Genomic DNA, 8091 nt, shown 5'->3' on the forward strand with positions numbered 1-8091 from the left:
TTTGCCAGCAGAAAAATAGTTATGCATTATACATGGACTATAAAGACATTTTTGGTAAGCCTGACTTTAAAATGTTTGAATTTTATAGCTTAAAATGTTCCATGTGTTTGGAATTTCTTGATCAGCTAGACTAAAGAGAAGTGGCTGAAAATTCAGTCTCAGCATACGTGTGGGACCTATATCTTAATTTCTGTAGGTTCAGAGTTTATAAGCATGGCTTATACACTCATAACTGGTTATAGCTAAAGGGTCACTTAATAAATATTTACTGAGTACCTACTATGTGCCGCTTCCTGTATTAGGCAGAGGAGATATAACAGCAAATAAAGTTCATACATTAGAGGATACAAGCCATAAATGAATCTCTAAATAAATATACCATCATGCCAGGTGATGAAGCTCTATTCTTGCTGATTTATTCAGGGAAAGGGGATGTGAGTGGGGCTGCGACTTTAGAGGGAAAGCCTCCAACTTGAAGTGTCATTTGAATAAAGGCACAGACAGGGGGCATCTTTTGGGGACTAGGGGCGGAAGTGCCCCAGGCAGACGGAGTGCCCCAGGGTCTGTTGGAGTGAGTAACCAGCACAGCTGAAGACCAACATGATGCAAAAGCTAGTGACAGCAAATAACAGGAAATGAAGTTTTACAAGAAACCCAGAGGCCCAGGGTTCTTGTGCTCCTCAAGTGGAATGACCTCTGAGTCCAGGGCCTGGCTTCAATTTTTGGAGACTCAAGCCTTGATAAGGAATGACCGGGAGAGCTACTATCAGGCTTCTATCTCTCCTATTAGATTCTATATGGACACATATAAAAAATGGGTATTTGCTGAGAGAACCTTGGAAGCTGCTCCTGTTTCTGGGTGGGAGGTGACGTGATGCCTGAGATGGCAGGGACGGGGTCCAGCCTCTGCATCCTCTGTTCCTTATTTCCAGGAAGTGCCTGCTCCCGTCCTCTCTCCATACCTATTGGCTTCAGCGTACACAGAATCCAGGATTGTTCCCTCTCCCACCCCTTCCTTCCTAGGCCCCAGCCCGGTTAACCCAACCCAAAGAGCAGGACTTCTTGTTTGAAGGTAGGACTTGAGATTCCCCAACTCTACCCTGGGGCTTCAAGGTCTGTTCCTTGTCTAGTTGTAATAAGCTACTCGGTCAACGAATGTTCACTGAGCACCCTCCATGTGCCAGGCCGTTGGTAGATGCGGACCCCCGGGGTTGAAAGGACCGATGACTTTCCTATCCTCAAGGAGCCAGCAACCAAGCGGAAGTGCACAGACGATTCAGGAAGACAAGTTCAGATCAGGAGCCCAGGACTCTGGCCCTCTGTGGTCTCATCCCACACGCACACATGCACACGCAGACACACACACAGACACCTGTGTATATCCCACAAACACACAGGCATCTTCTACCCCAGGGTCTATTCAGCCCCTCTGCCTTTTCTCCTCACATGACTGCTCCTTTGGCCCTAGGACAGGCAATGCAGTGCCCCAGGGTTCCAGGGCACCCCCTGAATGTGCCATCCTTGGTGGACAAGATGATTGTGCTGTAGGTATGAGTTCTGAAGTGCTGGGATCATAGCTATAAGAACAGACAGTCAGTTGGCATGGCTTGCACAGGTAGTACTTAGCATAGCAGTTAGATCACCATGCAGCAGGACTTGGCCTCCAAACCGCCAATGAGCAGCTCCTCACAAATTATAGGATTCTCGAGCCCACTGGCCAGAGCAGCTTCACCAAAGTCAAATTGGCACCAACATATACTCACTCGGACCTAGATAGCCAAAGAAAATCATCTCCAAGAAGCAGCATCTCCTGTAGCCCCTAGAGTCTACACAGAGAGGTAGAAGTCAGGAAGGCCCTGAGTCCCCTGAGCATTATAAAGCTGTTCCACATCATCGAGGCCATGGACACCCTTTACCTAGTCATAGAGTACGCCAGTGGCAGATAGCTTTTCCACCAAATACTACCACAGAGCCGCAGCAGGAAGAGACCCGAGACATGTTCCACCAAAAATCATCTGCTCACCACCATTACTGCCAATCCCCCCAAAACTGTCCATCAGAACGTGAAGCTACAAGACATCCTTCTAGACGACTTCAATTCAAAATTCATATTTTCCAAAGGTTGGAAGCTGGGCCCCTTGTCTAGGATTCTCCTTTATGCTGCCCCAGAAATATTCTGGGCCATGAGTACCACGGCTCTGTCGTGGACGTATGGAGGCTTGGCACCATACCACAGGAGTTTTGGGAAAGTTCATCTGGCTGAAAGCAAACTCACTCGGACCTAGATACCTAAAGAAAATCATCTCAAAGTAGCAGCATCTCCTGTAGCCCCTGGAGTCTACACAGAGAGGTAGATAGAAGTCAGGAAGGCCCTGAGTCCCCTGAGCATTATAAAGCTGTTCCACATCATCGAGGCCATGGACACCCTTTACCTAGTCGTGGAGTACGCCAGTGGCAGATAGCTTTTTCACCAAACACTACCACAGAGCCGCAGCAGGAAGAGACCCGAGACATGTTCCACCAAATATCATCTGCTCACCACCATTACTGCCAATCCCCCCAAAATTATCCATCAGAAAGTGAAGCTACAAGACATCCTTCTAGACGATTTCAATTCAAAATTCGTATTTTCCAAAGACTGGAAGCTGGGCCCCTTGTCTAGGATTCTCCTTTATGCTGCCCCAGAAATATTCTGGGCCATGAGTACCATGGCTCTGTCGTGGACATATGGAGGCTTGGCACCATACCAGAGGAGTTTCGGGAAAGTTCATCTGGCTGAAAGCAAACTCACTCGGACCTAGATACCTAAAGAAAATCATCTCAAAGTAGCAGCATCTCCTGTAGCCCCTGGAGCCTACGCGGAGAGGTAGAAGTCAGGAAGGCCCTGAGTCCCCTGAGCATTATAAAGCTGTTCCACATCATCGAGGCCATGGACACCCTTTATCTAGTCGTGGAGTACGCCAGTGGCAGATAGCTTTTCCACCAAACACTACTACAGAGCCGCAGCAGGAAGAGACCCGAGACATGTTCCACCAAATATCATCTGCTCACCACCATTACTGCCAATCCCCCCAAAATTGTCCATCAGAACGTGAAGCTACAAGACATCCTTCTAGATGACTTCAATTCAAAATTCATATTTTCCAAAGGCTGGAAGCTGGCCCCCTTGTCTAGGATTCTCCTTTATGCTGCCCCAGAAATACTCAAGGCCACGAGTACCATGGCTCTGTCGTGGATGTATGGAGCTATAATATGGTGGCCAGGGCTGTGCCATTTAATGGAGAAACTTTGGGGAGCTCAGAAAACAGGTACTTTGTTTGAAAGACTTATACAAAGAAATGCTGGTACTGGATCCACAAATGAGTCTCCTGGTTAGACCAAGTGATGCACAAGTTCAGGGTCAGCACTGGCCGGGAGACACTAAAGTCATACACAGAACTGCTCCCCAATCACTTGGACTCCCACCTCCCCAAACCACCCAGCTTCAATTCAACCTTGAAATTTGGAAGAAATAAGAGAAAGAAAGAAAGAAGAGAAAAAAGAGCAAGAGTTTGCTAGAGGGCATTCCAGGCTGGGGGAATGTAAAAGTAAATGGGTCTGGGAGGGAAGACAGCAAATACCACTTGTCCCCACCTTTGTGACCACTTTTAATAATCTGTTGCTGTTGCAGGTTCCCTCTGAAGTCACTTTTCCATTGAGTTCTTCTGATGAACTCATTACAACATACTGCCTACACTAAGGTATGCACAGCCCCAGTTCTGTGTAGGGAGAATGCAAAACAACAAACTTTCTGGGATCCGACTTTCTGGGGCTTTGATTGTAGTATAAGATTTGGAAGGAACAATTGTTTACTAAGAACTGTCTCCCCACCCCCACAGACAAGGAAGCAAAGACAGAGAAGGGCAGGGGAGGAAGAAGTGCCCCAGGAAGTAGTCCAGGCACTGGCGATGCCCAGGGAGGGGCAATATCCAGGTGGGGGTGGCTTTTCTTTTCCAGGTGGCTTTCAGTTCACCCCTGACTTTGGATGGCATGCTTTTGGAGGCCAAAAGGTACAGAATACCCTCTTGACTTGAATCCCTGCAGATTCCCCTGTGGCAGTGTGCACCTCCATCCTACGGTGGGCAAGGCATCTGGGCCGGGCATGCCAGGCACATGGCAGCAGAGTGGGCTCCTTCCCGGCTCCTACCCGCAGCTACCTGAGTCCACACCTGGCCGAACTACTGTACCATGTTGTCAGGACCTGTGGCTTCACCAGAGTCAAGTTGGGTCTTCTTGCTCTCCAGTCTAAATGCAGGGAGACATTGGAAATTGGCTCTCAGGTATTTTGCAATACACAAGATGTTCTTATCCACTAGTCACCCTGCTGGCAATTGATGTCAAAACTTCTTCCTATCTGAAACTTTGTGCCCTTTGACCCACAACTCCCCATGCCCTCCCTCTGCCACCCCCCAGGCTCTGGTCACCATCAATCCACCTTCTACTTCTGAGGTCAACACATCAGTGACATCATGCAGTATCTCTCCTTTGGAGGTAATGGATATGCCAATAAGCTTGATTTCATCATTCCAACGGTTATACCTATCTCTAAACGTCATGTTGTATCCCATAAATGTACGCAATTAGGATTCGTCAATTAAAAATAATATGAATAAATACCTAAATCAAATATATGCAGGAAGTACTACTTAACTACCCCACATACTTGGTCAGCCCCAGCAGGTCACTGGACGCATCGGCGCCCCTGGTTTCTCCCTTTCTGGTGTGTCTTTGACAGGTAGGCTGCAGGATCAAACCTCCTTGTGGCCCTCTGCTGGTCCTGGCTCTTTTCCCAGGCACAGGGGCTTCTGTGGTGGTCTTCTGACCCGACTCCTGATCCTCCTCAGGCTACAGAAGTTCAAAAGTAAAAAAGGTCAAGGTGGGAAAGGCTGGTTCACTTCTGAAGGTAGACTGAACTTTGGGGGATGGGGAAGGACTGATGGGACCCCAGAAGCCAGGGGGCTGCATTCTGGTGGTGAAGACCTCTCCCTGCACTTTTCTGGATCCTGAAATTAGATACATGGCCATACCTACAGGGAATTCCTAATACGAGTTCCTCTTCGTGCCCTTCCTTGGATCTGCCTCCTGTGAGATCTCATTTCCTGACTGATGCTATCTCTCCTATTGCTTTGTGACTGGGGGTCTTAACCTAGGACTTCCTTGCCATTGACTGATAGGTCTTTAGAGAAGCCCTGAAACCATCTGGGAAAGAGTCAGTGTGTAATTCTGTGTGCCTTTCTCACAAGGATGCTCTAAGTCCCACGAGATTTAAAAGGAGTTTGTGACATAAAAAGGTGGAGTACTTGTGGGGCTTGGTGGCTCAAGCCTGTAATCCCAGCAATTTGGGAGGCTGAGATGAGGGGATTGCCTGAGCCCATGGGTTCGAGAACAGCCTGGGCACTTTGGTGAGACTTCATGTTGACAATCAATCAAAAAATTAGCCGGGCATGGTAGTGCAAGCCTATGGTTCTGGCTACTTGGAAGGCTGAGTCGGAAGAATCACCTGAGCCCAGCAGGTAGACGCTGGGGTGGCCGTGAGCGTGCCACTGCACTACAGCCTGACAGAGTGAGACTCAGACTCAAAAAAAAAAAAAAAAAAAAAAAAAATGGTGGAGAACCACTAGCATTCTCGGCCAGTGCTTCTCAAGCATCAAATGTGCACATGAACTAGCTATGTTTTATTAAAATGGAGATTCAGCAGCTCTGGGCTGAGACTTGTTGCTGCTGGTCTCGCGACAGCACTTTGTAACAAGAAACTAGGGTGTGGTCAGCATGTGCTTGTGTACGCTGGCATGGTGCTCACTGCCCTGCAGGTAGACAGCAGGTTTCTGGACAGCAAGGGCACTGCTAACACTACTTGGCTTTCTCCCAGGTAAGAACTAATAGAAAAAGAGCCCACTGTTGAACCTGACAGGTATTCCACAGATATTAGTCACAACTGGACTTCTAAGGTTACCACCAATTTTTCAAGGCTAAATCCTTCCAAAATTCAGAGCAAAATCTCAAAAAACCCTAAAACCCTCCAGAAACAAAACTTTTTCCTCCTTTCCAACACATTGAAATCCAAATCTAAAAACCATCATATTTGGAAGGATAATTTACTATATGAAGGCTTTTTTTTTTTTTTTTGGTCTCAATGAAGATGTTCAGTACAAATAACCCGAGGCATCAGAGGAAAAGGGATAAATACAGTCAGCACCACCAGGCCCTTGAAGGGGCAGGTTCTGGATAAACTGTTCAGAGTCCAGAGGGAAGTCTTATTAAAAGCCAGAGGAGAGAAAGCTGCTAGAAGGCAAGAAATGGTATAGAAAAGTAAAAATGGGATTTTAAAATAAAATTGCTATTTTAAACAACCTGCCACTCTATAGCTGCACAAATTCTAAAAGAAATTATTTACCTAGTCATGTGGAAATAAAGTACTTTGAACAACAGCTAACAATGGAGCAAAGGAAAAAAACTGACATACAAGACACATGTATAAAGAATGTCTTTATGTGTGCAAAAAGAATTTTTCATGTGGTATTTTATAAATATATATATACACATACACACATATATTTGGGTTTATAAAATACCATATGTAATGAAAGCTATGCATAACTATTTATAAAAATACCTTTTTCTAAGCAGGCCAGTAACATTTAATATTTTTCAATAAATTAATATATAAAATATATACATATGTGCCAAATGGAACATATATTTTGAAATATGAACCCCAAGTAAAACGCTCAGGAATCCGAAGTAGACTCCAGGTACCTGCCAAAGGAAACTTTAGGTCAGCTGTCATTTGAAGAAAGGAAACAATGCCCGGGTCTCTTATCTTCACGGACTGTTTTGCTTGTCAAGCCTCTAACATCACTTCAGCGGAGTTTGGGATGTGACTTCCAACCTCATGGCCATCTGACCTGCCAACTGTTATTTTCTTTGAGGCTTTTCACACGCCACCCGAGGACTTGGCTTCCCAGATCACTTTGTGCCGGTTTCTTTCCACTTCACCGTCAGCCTCGGTTTACAACGTCGGTCAACGGGCATCCTGGGGACTTTCCAACGGACCCCGGGCTCGCGGTGGTGACCCCGTGCTGGCACGCTCTGGAAGGCCAACGTTCCCCGGAGGTCCTCTGCTTTGTGCCAGGATTTCCATCCAACCTCAGTGCCCCAGGACGGAGGCCCGGCCCGGAGCGCCCGACCGCCCGGGGTCCCAGCCCCCTCCCCAGGCTGGCTGTGCGGCCGGGACCTCACAGGCGGAAAACACCTCCCTTTCCTATCGCCCACGCCTTCCCCAGCCCGACGACTCGGGGAAGAGGAAGAGACGGAGACCAATTAAGAACATTAATTACCCAGGTTCACGCCCGTTCCCCCGGCGGAGGGGCGGGGCGCGCCGCGGCAGTGGCCGGGTGACCGGCGGGCGCAGGTGCCTCCGAGGGCGGAATTTTACGCTCCTGGGCCAGCAGCTGCGCCACTTGGCCTCGTCGCGCGTCTGGGGCAGCCGCCACCCGCTTGCCCCGGCTTTAGGCAAATCCTTTCGAAAGACCCCGAGGGAGAAGAATCGCCCCCCTCCCGGCGGAGAAAAACCTGCGGCGTCTGCAGTTCTCCGCGCGCCCCCTCGCTCAGCCGGGAGCCCCCGCGTCTCCACTGCGCCAAATCCGTTCTCCGGGTTTTGGCGGCAGCTCCGAGGGGAGCGAGCTGGAAACTGACAGAACCGACCCTCCTCCCCCCACCACCCGAGCCGGAACCGCGCGTGGCCGGGGGAGTCGCGGCCAGGGCGGGGTGGCGCGCTCAGGTGGCCCCGCTTTCCTGCGGGTCACCCGCCACCCCCCGCGCCGGATCCTCGCGCGACTAGGTGGGCTCAGTGGGACGGGAAGCGGTGGGCGCACGAGGTTTATGCGGTTGTCTAGGGTGCGGGTGGAGTCCTATTGTCCTCGGGCCCTCGGGCGGCGGTACCCGGGGTCCCTCTCTGAACCGAGCGTCCAGCGAGCTTCCTTTGTGCGGAGGGAGCCGAACGCGGCTTCTCCTTTGAGAGAACCCGCATCTTGGGGGCGACCCTGGGGAGGT

The sequence above is a fragment of the Carlito syrichta genome, unplaced genomic scaffold, assembly GCF_000164805.1.
Source record: "Carlito syrichta isolate Samal-C Ts95f unplaced genomic scaffold, Tarsius_syrichta-2.0.1 Scaffold311990, whole genome shotgun sequence".
Taxonomy (NCBI): Eukaryota; Metazoa; Chordata; class Mammalia; order Primates; family Tarsiidae; genus Carlito; species Carlito syrichta.